This window comes from Bufo bufo, chromosome 5 (genome assembly GCF_905171765.1).
Source record: "Bufo bufo chromosome 5, aBufBuf1.1, whole genome shotgun sequence".
Taxonomy (NCBI): domain Eukaryota; kingdom Metazoa; phylum Chordata; class Amphibia; order Anura; family Bufonidae; genus Bufo; species Bufo bufo.
This window is the reverse complement of record NC_053393.1, coordinates 135,749,016-135,764,074: the sequence shown is the minus strand read 5'-3', so window position 1 is coordinate 135,764,074 and position 15,059 is coordinate 135,749,016.

The following is a 15,059-nucleotide window of genomic DNA, read 5'->3' as shown; positions in this document are numbered from 1 at the left end:
AAAGCAGCTGAGTGTCGGGCGAAAAGGAGGGGTAAGTCGCCTTGGGATGAAGCTAGGGGAGCCGATGGACGGGCTCTACCCTTTCTGATAGACTTCCCCATCAGGATGGCTGCGGATTGCTGCAGGAGTGTGGCGGAGCTCTCAGTGAGCGTGTCTTCACTCTTCCATGGCTGGCCACGCCCCCCCGATCAGATCACATTTTATGACCAATTTGTGCAGAAATCCATATCATTCCAAAGGGTTCACATACTTTTTCTTGTAACTGTATATATATATACAGTACAGACCAAAAGTTTGGACACACTTTCTCATTCAAAGAGTTTTCTTTATTTTCATGACTATGAAGGCATCGAAACTGTGAATTAACACATGTGGAATTATATACATAACAAACAAGTGTGAAACAACTGAAAATATGTCATATTCTAGGTTCTTCAAAGTAGCCACCTTTTGCTTTGATTACTGCTTTGCACACTCTTGGCATTCTCTTGATGAGCTTCAAGAGGTAGTCCCCTGAAATGGTCTTCCAACAGTCTTGAAGGAGTTCCCAGAGATGCTTAGCACTTGTTGGCCCTTTTGCCTTCACTCTGCGGTCCAGCTCACCCCAAACCATCTCGATTGGGTTCAGGTCCGGTGACTGTGGAGGCCAGGTCATCTGGCGCAGCACCCCATCACTCTCCTTCATGGTCAAATAGCCCTTACTTTCAAAGTTTTCCCAATTTTTCGGCTGACTGACTGACCTTCATTTCTTAAAGTAATGATGGCCACTCATTTTTCTTTACTTAGCTGCTTTTTTCTTGTCATAATACAAATTCAAACAGTCTATTCAGTAGGACTATCAGCTGTGTATCCACCTGACTTCTCCTCAACGCAACTGATGGTCCCAACCCCATTTATAAGGCAATAAATCCCACTTATTAAACCTGACAGGGCACACCTGTGAAGTGAAAACCATTTCAGGGGACTACCTCTTGAAGCTCATCAAGAGAATGCCAAGAGTGTGCAAAGCAGTAATCAAAGCAAAAGGTGGCTACTTTGAAGAACCTAGAATATGACATATTTTCAGTAGTTTCACACTTGTTTGTTATGTATATAATTCCACATGTGTCAATTCATAGTTTTGATGCCTTCAGTGTGAATCTACAATTTTCATAGTCATGAAAATAAAGAAAACTCTTTGAATGAGAAGGTGTGTCCAAACTTTTGGTCTGTACTGTATATATATATTTATATATTTATTGTGTGGGGAAAAATGCACTGTAAGAATACTGCAAAGTAAGAGCACTTTCAAATATTTATAATCTAAATGTGGCCCTCACAAAGTCATGATTGCATTGAATCTGCTTGGAATTATATGAAGAGACAGAAGGATTTAAGCTAGCCTACATCCACAGATCTGTCTTTAGTTCTCTAAGTAGTTTGGAGCAACCTCCCTGCAAGTACCTTTTAAAAACTGTGTGCAAGTGTACATGGAAGAACTGGTGCTTTTTTAAAGGAAAGACTGGTCACAGCAAATATTGATTTGATCTTAATTTCTCTTTTGTTCCTTCACTTTGCCTTTGCACAGTACTGTATTTATGGGCAGTTGGGGAATGCATGTGTCGGTTTTGCATACTTGATACTAACCTTTTTCTTTTTTGGTAGCATGAATAGTGGAATGTTTCATGAATATGATCTAAATATGATGGACCCACCAGTTCTGGATTCCAATATAGCTATATTTTTTAAAAATATTTTTCTAGTATGTTTTGCTGTGCCACCTCGTCTTAGCTATTATCTAGATGCTCAAGGCTTTTTTCTCTGGTCAATACATAGATTATGAATAGTGACTTAACATATTTACCTGTGTCTCTTATTACTGTGTGTGCTGTGTGGGTTGGGGGACATGTGATCTGTACACCCTGTCCCCCTTTCCCTCCTTTGGACTGAGGAGATCATGGACAAATGCTAGTGGGTTCCATCGTTCTCCGGATGAGCTGTCGTAAAAAAAAGCCTTTAATGTTTCTTACATATGTGTATTGACCTCTCTATATACTAACTTGGAATGTGGTGTGCAGGCTCAATTGGTTCTTATTGCCTGCTACCTCTACAGAGAATTTTCATGTATTTTTTGTGCTTGAGCTGGGTCATTCTTGGCTTTGGCATGCACGTGTATCCAACTTGCTGCCTGTATCCTTTTTTCGGGGCTTACCTTCAGGGTGTGTGCTGTGTTCTCTGTTAGTACACACACAGATAATTTGGAGAAAAGCTTGTATAGACACTAGTGTTGTTGAATCTAGCATCCTCCTCATGGTGAGGACATGTTTAATGTTTTCACATGCAGATGCACTGCATTATACAGTATATATATATATATATATATATATATACAGTGCCTTGCAAAAGTATTCACCCCCTTTTTTTCGTATTTTGGTGCCTCACAACCTCAAATTAACATTTATTGTTGATTTGCATAATTTAATTTACAGAACATGCCCACAACTTTGTAGATGTTTTATTATTATTTTTTTTATTGTGAAGAAAACAACAAATAGGACAAAATAACAGAAAAAGTAAATTGCATAACTATTCACCCCCCTAAAGTCAATACTTTGTAGAGCCAACTTTTGCGGTAATCACAGCTCCAAGTCGCTTTGGATAAGTCTCTATGAGCTTGCCACATCTTACCAATCGGATTTTTGCCCATTCCTCCTTGCAAAACTGCCCCAGCTCCTTCAAGCTGGATGGTTTGCGCTTGTGAACAGCAATCTTTAAGTCCACAGATTTTCTTTTGGATTGAGATCTTGGCTTTGACTAGGCCATTCCAGCACATATACATGTTTCCCCTTAAACCACTCAAGTGTTGCTTTAGCAGTGTGTTTGTCTGTCCTAGCCTCAAATCACGCACAGAGTGGTACAGGTTTTGCTCAAGAATATCCCTGTATTTAGCACCATCCATCTTTCCCTCAACTCCGACCAGTTTCCCAGTCCTGGCTGCTGAAAAACATACCCACAGCATGATGCTGCCACCACCATGTTTAACTGTGGGGATGGTGTTCTTTGGGTGATGTGATGTGTTGGGTTTGCACTAGACATGGCATTTTCTATGTCTCCTCAGACCAAAGCACCCTCCTCCATATGTTTTGGGAGTCTCCCACATGCCTTTTCATAAACTCACAACGTGCCTTTTTGTTTTTAGCTGAAAGTAATGGCTTTCTTCTGGCCACTCTGCATTGAAGTCCAAATTTATTGGGCGTAGAGCTTATTGTCGTCCTATGTACAGATACTCCAGTCTCTGCTGTGGAACTCTGCAGCTCCTCCAGGGTTACCTTAGGTCTCTGTGCTGCCTCTCTGATTAATGCCCTCCTTGCCCGGTCCATGAGTTTTGGTGGGCGGCCGTCTCTTGGCAGGTTTGCTGTTGTGCCATGTTCTTTCCATTTGGTTATGATAGATTTGATGGTGCTACTGGGGATCATCTTAGATTTGGATATTTTTTTATAACCTAACCCTGACTTGCACTTCTCAACAACATTGTCCCTTACTTGTTTGGAGAGTTCCTTGGTCTTCATGGCAGTGTTTGGTTAGTGATGCCTCTTGCTTAGGTGTTGCAGCCTTTGGGGCCTTTCAAAAAAGGTGTGTATATGTAATGACAGGTCATGTGCCACTTAGATTGCACACAGGTGGACATCAATTCACTAATTATGTGACTTCTCAAGGTAATTGGTTGCACCAGAGCTTTTTATGGGCTTCCTAACAAAGGGGGTGAATACATACGCACATGCCAATTTTCTGTTTTCTATTTCTAAGCAATAGTTTTATTTATATATTTTTCTCATTTCACTTCACCAACTTAGACTATTGTGTTCTGATCCATCAGATAAAATTCAGATTAACAAAACATTGAACTTAAGGTTTTAATGTTACAAAATACGAAAATAGTCAAGGGGGGTTAATACTTTTGCAAGGCACTGTATATATTTCCCCAGTCATCTCCATGACAGCACATTCTGAGACTGACTTCCTCTGATAGGACAGGAAAAAACACGGAGAGGTTAAAAACCCCACCCCTTCCCCTCATTGCCAGTGTTTTTTCCTGTCGTGCCAGGGAAGGAAGACCGGAGAGGTGCTGGGAACTCTATGGGGTTCCTGGCAGTATCGTTCTTGGCGCATCTTCGTGCATCTTCTATAAAGACCGTAGGTCGGTTCCGGTGGCTCGACTTTCCCTCCTCCTGCAAAGGTCTGTGCCTAGGTGTTGGTGGCCCCGACGAAGTTCCCTCCTGCGGCGGTCCAGGCGGGTTATATGCTGAGTGGTAGGGTGGCTGGAGCAATGCTAGGACGTGCTTCCCTCCAGCCACCGGGTGATGACGTCAGACGCCGAGCGGCGTGGCTTAGCTTCATGATGTCAGATGCCGAGGGGTGTGGCTTAATGGAATGACATCAGACACTGAAGGGGCGTGGCTTAGTGTCATGACATCACGCCGGCGCTCGTCCCGGTGCATGGCCAGTGGAATAAAAATGACAAAATGCCGGCTGAAGATGGCGCCCAGCGTTTTCACCCCTGCTTCTGCCTCTGGTGATTTTGGTGGACAGGACCTGCTGAACATGAGTGCATCTACAACACCTGGCTCAGGATCAGAGCCTCCTTCTACCCAGGGTCCAGTGAGTAGCCTGTGTCAGACACCCTCCTTTGTGATGTTTGCCGTGTGGTGGCTGACCCTTAGATGTTTCAGCGAGAAAAGGAGTCTTCATCCTCGGTTAAGGTTAGGACCAGGAAGTGTGGCATGTGTTTTAAACGTCTGCCCTCTTCTGTTTCTAAACCACTGTGCAAGGAATTTACTACATCTGTTGTGAAGTCCGAGTCCTCTGGCCTGTTGGAAGACGTCAAGGCCATGGTTAGAGAAGAGGTTCAATCTGCCCTGGCATCCCAAAAAAGAGATGCATCCCCCTCTCCCCCAGGCCCTCTCCTCCTAGAACAAGATCTTCTAGAGATCTTATCAGTGTGGAATGTGATTCCGATTCAGTAAATCCTGATCTGTCCGATCTTGAGATCCTGGATATACCCCAGGAATCTGACGAAGATAACGAATACAGAAGATTTCTGTTTAACCCTACAGATATTGAAGAGTTAATTAAAGCCATAAGGGCCACAATCATGATGGAGATTCCCAGGAAGCCCAGAACAGTTCAGGAGGATATATTCGGGAGTCTGGGGGAAAGGCATCGGTCTGTGTTTCCAGTGCCGGATAACGTACAGAAGCTAAATAAAGCCGAATGGGATAAACCTGAAAAAGGTTCCTTCATTCCCCGTGACATTAAGAGGAGGTATCCCTTTGACTAGGCAGATTGCACAGACTGGGAGTTCGGCCCTAGAGTTGATGCTCCAGTGGTCAAAGTCGCAAAACGCACAGTTCTTCCCTTTGAAGACGTCGCACAATTGAAAGATTGCATGGACAGGAAGGCGGAAAGCCTTCTAAAGAAAACATGGGAAGCTACGGCAGCTCTTTTAAAAACAGGGGTAGCTGCGACATGTGTGGCCCGTATCTTAAAAGTCTGGTTGGAGCATCTAGAGGTCCATTTAACTAATAAAACCTTGCGGGAGCAAATCTTGGATAGCCTTCCCCTATTAAAGATGGCCACTAGCTTCCTAGCAGATGCCTCAGCAAAGTCCGTAAGGTTATCTGCCCGTACAGCAGTCCTATCCAATACCATTAGAAGAATCCTTTGGCTGAAGGCCTGGTCGGGTGATATGACATCTAAGAATAAGATAAGATTCTATCCAATGTCTTTGGCCCCGACTTGGATAGAATCCTGGAAAACACCACCGACCACAAAAGAGGGTTTCCCGAAGACAGATCCAAAAATAAGAGGCATTTTTTTCGGAATAGACCATAACATCAGGATTCCAAAACAGATAAAGGGAAATCAGGAAGGTGGATCTATACAAAAGGGGGGAAATGAAGGAATTTCCTTTTCAATCCCAATAAGGGGGATCCTTCCTCCTCCTCCAAACAATGACGCCATCCAGGTTGGAGGAAGACTCAGCTCTTTTATACACACCTGGGAGCAGATTATCACAGACCCCTTTATTGTCAAAATTATAAGAGAGGGTTACGTGATAGAATTGGAATCTCTTCCTCCACAAAAATTCACCTTAACCCATCTCTCCTTATCTCAAATGTCCTTTCTGTCCGAGAGTTATTATGCCTGGTAGCAGTGGAATGTGTTCCCAACCGAGAAATAGGAAGTGGTCACTATATTCCCAATTATTTTTAGTACAGGGTTGTTGGATTCTAGACCCCAATTTCCTACCTACCTTTCCACAGATCCCAAGATATAGTCATTCCCTCATTCTGTGCCAATCCTAGGAATGAGCAAGAAGAGAAATTTCATAATCTAGATGTGAGAAGGGCTGTTCTTCATTATATTGAAGTTACTAAAGAGTGGAGGATTGACAAGAACCTGTTTATACAGTTATTTGTCCCTAACAAAGGCAAAAATGCGTCTAAGAACTCGATTTCGCATTGGATAAGGAGTGCAATTACAGAGGCATATTCTGCCTCCGGTAAAGAACCTCCCCTTCTCTCAGAGCCCATTTAGTGAGAGCAGTGTCCACCTCCTGGGCCTCTGCCTCCCTAGAACAGATTTGCAGGGCGGCCACTTGAAAGAGGGTCCATACCTTTGCTAAGGTGGTGAGGGTGGCAACAAAATTAACAGTCACAATAGTGGCCCCGGAACAGAGTAGGGAGGGGGGTAACAGCAGTGGCAGCAACAGCACAATATAGTGGCAGATCACAGTAGAGGCGGGGGTGTGGCATCAGGCGTGTGACAGCATCTGACCAGTGGCAGCAGCACGTGGTCAGGAGTAACTAGCCATTTGCCACAATGGACTGGTGCAGCAGCACTACTACAGTCAGAGTACTTCTGTCAGAATTATCTAGTCTGTTGTATCAAGCACCGCTGTCTGAAAATCCTGGTTGATCCTGGCCTGATTCATCTTTATAAAGGTTAGTCTTTTCACATTTTGCATTGAAAGGCAAGTTCTCTTTGGGGTAACTATGCCACCCGCCGCACTAAATACCCACTCTGATGCCACGCTACTGGCCGGGCAGGAAAGCTTGCCCAATGCAAACTCGGCCAATTGGGGACACAATTCAAGGTTGGCTGCCCTGTAGTCCAGGGGATCTTGGATCTGGGGTGACAGGGTGCAGTCCAAATATGCCACCACCTGCTGGTTCATGTTCTGCTCCATATCCTGTTGCTGTTGCTACTGGGTGGTTTCTTCAGTAGGCGAGTGAAGAAATGTGCTCATAAGAGACTCAAGACTTAAGTTGTTGCTGATAGAGTTCGTGCTGCTCCCCCCCCCCCCTCCAGCAGTCATGCCATTGGAGCATGAGCTCAAAAAATCCCTCCAGTTAGACCTTTTTGAGGATGGGAGAGGAGCACATAGGCAGCAACCAATCGACTACAAAGAATGTTTTGATAGTAGTTGCCTTTTTTAGGTGTAAAAAAGGGTCCCCATTTTGGACTGGTAACAAGGGTCTAACATTGTGGAGAGCCAGCAGTCATCCCTCTGCTGAATGGTGATAATGCAGCTGTCAACATTCATCTGGCCATAAACACAAGGGACTCAGAGGGACTCCCTGCCTCCATTTCCACAGCATACTGCCACAGTCTGTTGGGGTCATCTGCATCATCTTCCTTGTCACCCTCTAGCTCTTCATGCTCCTCCTGCTCCTCTTCTGTCCATTGGGCAGATACACCACCTAGTTCTGTATAGAATTCCTTAGTGCTTATGTCCTCCTCCTCCTGTGCCAATTCAGTATCAACAGGGCTCAGGTAGCTGTGAGATGTAGGCACCACGTCTTCTGTCCCCTTGCCAGTCATATTTGTCAGCATCCCCTCCAGGACATGAAGGGGTGTTATGACATCATTCATCCCATAGTCTTGGTGACTGACAAATAAAGTGGCCCAAAGCAGTTGTCATGCATGAGCTAATGTCAAAGTTACACCAGGCAGTAGTCGAGCATCATCAAGAAATAGATCAAGGGTTTCCTCTCCTCATACAGTTGATGCAACATGTGGAGGGTGGGATTCCTACATGTAGAAATGTCGCATATGAGGTAATGCAGGGGAACACCATTCTGGATTTGCAGCTCAAGGAGGGGGTGTTTTGCAATGCAAGAGTGGCTGAAGTGCATGCACAGTTTTCTTGACATTTTCAAGAAGGAATGTTCTTTCCGTTATCGGTGACCATGAGTCCTGTCTCCAGTTGGCGAGGAGACAGCCAGGATTTGATTTCTTGGTTGATGACGAGGAGCAGTTCCTCCCCAGTGTGACTCCATTCGCCCAGGTTGACCAGGTGCAGTGCCATGTGACAACGCCATCCTTTGAATAGGTGGTATGCTGGGGGACCACTCTGAACTGTGCCTACAGTGGAGGCTGAGAAAAAGGTAGAATGATGAGGCAGAGGAGGACATTGATGCCGGATTCACAGGATTAGAATGAGGAAGCAGCATTGCCATCACCTGGCCAACTTGCTGGTGTGACTGGGCTGGAACCACATTTACCCACTGGGCTGTAAAAGACATATATTGTCCTTGACCATAGTTATAACTGTACTAGTTACTGACAGGCTGAAGGACTGGCCCACATTGTGCTCATCATACGTGTGCAGGGCTGGTACAGCTTTTTTGAGAAGTAATGATGGCTTGGGACTGTCCACCTTAGGTGGACACAAGCCATCAGTTCTCGGAAATATGAGTCCACGATATGGAAAGGGAGGGACTGTAGTACCAGCAGCTTGGCCAGCTGCACGTTCAACTTTTGCTCCATTGGATGAGTGCATGCATACTGTTGTCTCTTTGCCCTCGCCTCAGTGATCGATTGCTGGCTAAACACGTGACAAGGAGAAGGCATGCGGGCCACTGGGAGATGCAGCAGTTGCTGCATCAGGATGTACCACTACATTAATGCCAAGGTTTTCACAGGCCACTTTATGGTGACGCTCCATGTTTTAACGAAGGGCCGTGGTGACAACATTAGCACCCAGACCGCTCTTCAACTTCTGTCCACATATCCTGCATACTGCCATGCTAATGTCCTCCAGTGACTTGATAAAAAATTACCACACTGCCGAGTATGGAATTTTACCCCCACCACTCCATGCTAACTGCCTGCCACTGCCTTTATGAACCTGTGCACATCTAGATGTTTCCTGACAGGTAGACAGTCTAACCTGGGCGCGTTTGGCTCCAGATCTCCTACTGCTTCCACCCTGCTGGCTCATTGGCATGCTGCCACCCTGCTGCTACCCTCTCCTCTTGATGATGATGATACCCCCCTCTTCAACCAGCTCCCACATGCAATCGACTACATCATCATCCATTAATGTCTTTGGTCACTTATGTCACTCTCAACAGTCTCATGTCCACGTCCCTGACCACTCGCAACATGTGCTCCCACCCGACTTTCATAATTGCTAGTTGCACGCCTAAGTAAGGATGCAGCCGACCTCTCCTCCAAGTAGCTGCTGGCTTGTAGCTGCTGACTGTTCTCACTAAGCTTGTCCTCGTTTAATAGTGGAGCAGAGCCAGGAGTATTCATTACTTCCCGAGCAGAAGGAGCAGCAAACTAAAGAGGCAATTGCAGGACAGGTAAGGGTATAGAAGTTGTTCCTTGGCCAATCTAATTAAGTGTGGTATCAGAGGAACCCGCCGATTCCTGGCTGTGTGTATCTGTTGTCAACTGAGATTATGTTGAAGAGCAAGTCAACCATTCCAGTACAGCTAGATTGTGAATGAAAACATGACTCCGGGATGACAGTGGTTGAGGCTCCTGCTACCACCACCCCTTCTGCTGCTACTTGTGCTGGCTACAGCAACATTTTTGCCACTGCCCATTTCTTTTGAGTGTCCAGGGAACAGTCTGTTGGCCATAGTGTACCGTAACTTAATCAGTAATTTTACAGATGAAGCATGACTGGTGGAGCAGATAGAGTAGAAAAATGTGCCTATATATATAACACCGCCTTTTGAAAATGAGTCTGATGCACTATAAGTCTATGTATAATCGAACAGATTAAGTATAAATGGTGCAGAAGAAAAACTATAGAAACATGATATAGGATAGATCATCAGTAAGAAAAAGGTAGAAAACCCCTTTAAGGACTTTGGATTGACACTTTTGGTGCTTATAATTAAAAGGGGTCAAAAACGGATCCTGGAAACTATAGGCTGGTAAGTTTAACATATGGAGGGCAGAGTGCTGGATGTAGTGTGCGATCACATTTGCATTTTCCGTAAGTTTAACATATATTGTGGGTAAACTGAAGGTTTTCTAAGAGACGCTGTCCTGAAATAGCTCAATAAAATAAGAGTATAACACGTACAGATTTATGAGGGATTAGTCCGGTCAAACTAAACTAATCAGTTTATATGCAGAGGTAAGTATCAACCTAGAAGGAGATTCATTACTGTAAGGGCAGTGAGACTATGGAACTCTCTGCCAGAGGAGGCTGTGATGGTCACTAAAAGAGTTCAGGAGGGACCTGGATATATTTCTGGAGTGTAATATTACAGGTTACAGTTATTAGATTTCTACAGAAGGGTTGTTGACCCAGGGAGTTATTCTGATTGTCTGATTGGAGTCAGGAAGGATTTTTTTTTTCCTCCTATGAATCAATTTGACTAGAAAATAGGCTGAACTGGATGGACAAATGTCTTTTTTCAGCCTTACAAACTATGGAGGAGATTTATCAAACTGGTGTAAAGGAAAACTGGCTTAGTTGCCCATAGAAATCAATCAGCTTTTATCTTTCAGTTTCCAAAGGGGCTCTGAAAAAATGAAAGGTGGAATCTGATTGGTTGCTATGGGCAACTAAGCCAGTTTCCTTTACATCAGTTTATAATGTAAATTATAAGGTATTATAATAAGAGATGAGCGAAGTTCTCAGAACTTCGATTCACCTGCTTTGCCGAATTTCACAAAGAAATTCACTTTGTGACAAATTACTTAGTCATTAAGCACGTTGCTTTTTGATTGGAAGACACAAAGATGGGGAACAGCAATTGTGCCGCCCCTCCATCATTGAACCCCTCAAATGCCGCTTTCAGCACTGATCATGGCATCAAAAATAGTCACCTTATCGATTTCAGCACGAAGAGCCCACCATGGCAATCTTGCTTGAAGATCCAGTGCGAAATCTCGCGTGGTACATGGCAACTTCATCACACTGGCCGGCGTGGTGATGTCATACATCAATGAGCATGAGATTTTGTGCAGGATCCTTAATCAAGATGGCTGTGAAGGACTCTTCATGCACAAATGGATGAGGTGAGAATGTTTTTGATTTTTTTGTTTTGCCGCCATTTTAGTGAAAATTGATTTGTTACTATGAAGCACAAAGAAAATTCCCCTTTGCAGCGAATTGATTTTTCCCTTTGTGAACTTCGATTCGCTCAACACTAATTATAATAGATACAAGATAGATATAATTGTAGATATTTGAGCAAATTTCTTCAAATTAATTTCAAGTGTGAGTCACTGAATTTTTTAAAGACTTCAACATGGGTACAAATTGATTATACCAAATGAAAAGTACTATTAAAGGCCGAGAAAGAGCCAGACATGTCTTAATGGAAAAGATGAATGCAGTTCAGTTCTCCTTTAAAAATAACAAGAGTTCTGAATGACCCAGTATTACATTTCTATGAATGAGATATGCAAGTCTCCTTCTAAAAGGACAAGAAAACTGAGTATCTCAAGAGAAAATTTGCCCCAATTAGCTAAGTGACATTTATCGGGGTCTTGAGAGTGCTTTTTCTCATTAGGGAGACCACCTAATATGCATGATGATTTATCTAGTTCAGACAATGTTAATTTGTGTTTCTGGGAAACTATATATGCAAATTGACATATTTCACTTCTGCTGGCATCGAATATATGTAGGGTTCTTTTCTTTTTGGAAGAAAAGAAAATTTGAATATTCTTACACTGTTTGAGGCCACCACCAGGGGTATATCTTATTATGAAAAAGCACTGATTGAACATTTCAAAGCTACCACCAGGATAAAATTTTGTGGTAGCCTGAAACTGTTCAATCAGTGTTTTTTCATAATAGGATTTCCCCTGGTGGTAGCCTCAAAACTATTCAATCAATTGTTTTTCATAATAGGATTTATCCCCTGGGTGTAGCCTCCTACTGTTAAAATAGTGCTTTTTTATGTAAACTAAAGCACACTAAGCATGATGATCTGATGTCATAAGAAGTAAAATATGCTAATTTGCATTTTTTTTTCCTCCAGAAACGCAGAGCAGCATTGGCTGGACTACAATACTCCTCATGCATACTAGGTGATCTCCCTAATTAGAAAGAGCACCTTTGACTGACTAACAATGAAGCTAAGCTTAACATATATCTATTCTTGAGGAAATGTCTGTTCATGACTGCAAGCACAGGACAGAAAATAATTTGTAGGTCAGTTCACCAGCATTGAACCTCCACTCCTTTCCAATTACTTCTTGGTGTAGGAGGGGAAGTAAACTGTATGGTGAGAACATTGTTATTTGTTTGAAACACATAGGAGCCTTCTTGTTCGTACTTACTGTGGTGATTTCATTATTATGGAATAAGGAATTCAATCTTTTAATCTACAAGTGCTGGCGTCAAGAAACCTTTTTTTCTAATGGACAGGGCATTGCATTGGTTATACTGTATATTACTACTAAATGTCATTTCTACCATGATAGCTTTAAAGAGCAACTGTATAAACAGAAAAATGAATGGCACTCTTCAAAGTAACGGATTAGATCAGTGTATAAAATAGGTACCTTTTTTAATGCTACATGTTTGGAGGGCGGATAGCCCTCTTCATCAGGCAAGAAGCATTAATAAAGGAACCTATTTTATACACTCACTTAATCTTGGAAGTCCGTTACTGGGGAGAGCACCATGATACAGATCCCATGTTTCTTCATTCTTCTGTATGAAAGCTTTGAAGAGCAATTCAAACCAATGGCTTAGTTGAAGTCAATACATGTCATACCATCATACTTGATGGTGCATCATTTGATCAGATCCATCTTATATTGTTAGTCTACTTGAGGACTTCCAAGTGATTTTATTAAACTGTCTTCACAATCTATAATATGGTGATCTACAATTGTGGAGATAGTTGATACAGACTAATAGTCACTAGGTTTTAGAATTTTAAAGTTATTCCTAATGATTTATGGGAAAATTGGGCCATCTGGTATCTGGAGGTACAGTAGAAAGAATTCTTTTTACACTTTACTCTGATGATTTGTGATGACATGAATTATTTTACTGCATGTTTCATCACACTTTTCAGCTCCACTTTAAGAGTATTGTAATCCAACACACTAATGCTTTGTTATGATTATAGCATTGCGGCTGTTGAGAGATACTCTAGATGGAGATATTTGGATCAGTCAGTTGGTATGCCAGTGTCCTAGACTATACAGTGACATCATTGAGGATTGTAGCTTGCATAATACAGTAGTTGCAAACAACATTCCTGAACACATAGCTGAGGATTTAGAACAGTGAGGGTGCTATGCTTATCTTAAGTTAACAAGTCACAAAACCCAGAATGAGTCAGGTATGGAAAATGCTATACGGGGTAACTGAATGATGTTGAGCTTGAGACTAGTAAAAATATGCCATGACTATGCCATAGCCAATTAAAGTAGTTTGCCGAGAACTCTAGGTAGTTACCATTTATGAAATATCAGAGGAGGTTTTCATAATTATATACTAATAGAATTTGTAAGGTCGAAAAAAAGACATCTGCACATTCAGTTCAGCCTGTTATCCTGCAAGGTTGATCCAGAGGAAGACAATAAATCCTCATTATTTAGACGCTAATTTTCTGCATTTTAATGGGGGGGAAATCCTTTCTGGCTCCAATCAGACAATCAGAATAACTCCCTGGATCAATGACCCTTCTCCAGAATTCTAGTAGCTACTGTATAACCTGTAATATTATTACATTCCAATAAAAAATTCAGGCCCCTTTTGAACTCTTTCAACCTCCTCTGGCAGAGAGTAAAAAATCGCCTTTTATATTGATGTAGAAACCTTCTTTGCTCTAGATGTAGAGGATCTCCACTTGTCACAATCACAGTCCTGGGATATATATATATATATATATATATATATATATATATATATATATATATAAAATTAATTAACGGGGAATCTTATATTTAAAGGATATGCCATAAGTAAGTGGTCTAACAAATGGGACCCTTATCTAATGGGAGAAGGGACCCTCTATATCTTGATTCAGGCCAACTGCCCTCCCCATAAAAGTCAATAGAGAGGTGGCCATGCTTGTTATAAATGTTTATGATGCCAATACCCCTTTAAGCCAATGCTATCATAGTAACCAAGAATTTATTAGGATTATTGCAATTAGTACAATGGATACGTAAATACAGAATCAGAAGGTGCCTCCTGTGTGCATTGTCTTTGAGGACCTGTTTTACTTTCATTTAATTCTATACCGTTCCAAATTATTATGCAAATTCTATTTAAGTGTCACAAAGATTAAATATTTTATTTTTAAGTTTAACTCATGGATGGCATTGTGTCTGAAGGCTCTTTTGATCACGGAAAACAATCTCAGACACCTGTGGTAATTAGATTGGTAGGTGAGCCCAATTTAAGGAAAAACTACTAAAGGAGGGTGTTCCACATTATTAAGCAGAGCGCCATTTTCAAGCAATATGGGGAAGAAAAAGGATTTCTGCTGCCGAAATGAGTGAAATAGTTCTATGCCTTGGACAAGGTATGAAAACATTAGATATTTCACAAAAACTTAAGCGTGATCATCGCACTATTAAGAGATTTGTGGCTGATTCAGAGCACAAACGGGTTCGTGCAGATAAAGGCACATTGAGGAAGATTTCTGCCAGATCCATGCATCGGTTCAAGAGAGCAGCTGCTAAAATACCATTACATAGCAGCAAACAGATATTTGAAGCTGCTGGTGCCACTGGAGTCCCACGGACATCAAGGTGTAGAGTCCTCCAGAGTCTTTCAACTGCGCATAAACCTT